Source organism: Aplysia californica, unplaced genomic scaffold (genome assembly GCF_000002075.1).
Source record: "Aplysia californica isolate F4 #8 unplaced genomic scaffold, AplCal3.0 scaffold00387, whole genome shotgun sequence".
NCBI lineage: Eukaryota > Metazoa > Mollusca > Gastropoda > Aplysiida > Aplysiidae > Aplysia > Aplysia californica.
In genome coordinates, this window is record NW_004797657.1 from 276,808 (window position 1) to 278,076 (window position 1,269).

Sequence of the window (1,269 nt, forward strand, 5' to 3'; positions counted from 1 at the left end):
GAAAGTTGCTAAAAATTGTTGAACACGCTAGGCCTTGACAGCACAAACTACGAAACGAAAATTACACTTTGGCCAACCGCGAACTCGTGGCCTTCCCACGAGGCTCGGAGAGCTGTTCACGCGTGGTTGTCAAATTAAACCTACAGCCAGAAAAGAAAGATGTATTGTCATGACATCAATCTGATTCTGTGATCGGTTAGATTTTATCAAAAATGTGTTTATTTGTTTATCTATTTGTCATCTTTTCAGGGGTAGGGATGGTTTTTAAAATTGTATATTATTGGACGATCAAATCGTTACGCGTAAAAGAAGAATTAATTGTATAAAATTGGACAATCGTTCGTACGATGGATTGGAGGCCAGATCGAAAAATGTTAAGCGCCGCTTAGTATTTTTTAAAAGTAATTTGTATGTGATGTGTATCATATTTGGAAGAGAGTAAGTGGGACGCAGTAAAAAAAACAAAATAAAACAATCCCTTTGAAATTTTTGTCGCCTCGCGAAATTGAACTTTGGCCAATGTAGGTTAGATCTGCGTAGCAAGTAAAAAATAATTGTGCCCTTCATCAGGACTTCACTTTTTGATTCAACGTATCAAATAAATACGTGTAGTGAGTCGAGAATAACCAGACTTTAGCAAACAAATTTTCAATTGATAGTGAAGTTATGCACATGTATCAGCATCAAGATAGTGTTGTGCTTGTGATGTCAAAGTAGAGTACAATATATAGCTCCTTTCGTCTATGAAGATGGTCAATTTAATTTAAGATGGTCTCAAGGTAGACTTCATGCAGCTTTTTTCATGGCAAAATGTTCCTAGGTTTGAAGCGCAAATTCTGTTGCAGTGCTTGCATGTTCAGTGAAATGGATCGAAGCTCTGAACATGTATAATTCTGCTGTTTTACTTTCGTCGTTGGTGCTCAGCCTGGTTATTTCTGAGGCTGCTCTCTAGCACAGTATAGTTCTTTCCTTTATCATCCTCCTCCATGTTTTCCTGTCCCCAGCTATTTCTTCCTAGATGCTGACATCTACTCCAAACTAAGATAAACTGTTTTTGCAGGTGTCTTTGTACGCATGTATCTCATTTTTTGGCTTCCTCTTGGCCTCTTTCCCAGGGAGAGTTCTCCAAAGAGAGAAGTTGCTTCGAAATCCGGTTATCGTCCATTCTCTTGACATGACCCAACCATCCCATAGACATGCATGTTTGCCGACAATCGCTCTCTCTCTCTCTCTCTCTCTCTCTCTCTCTCTCTCTCTCTCTCTCTCTCT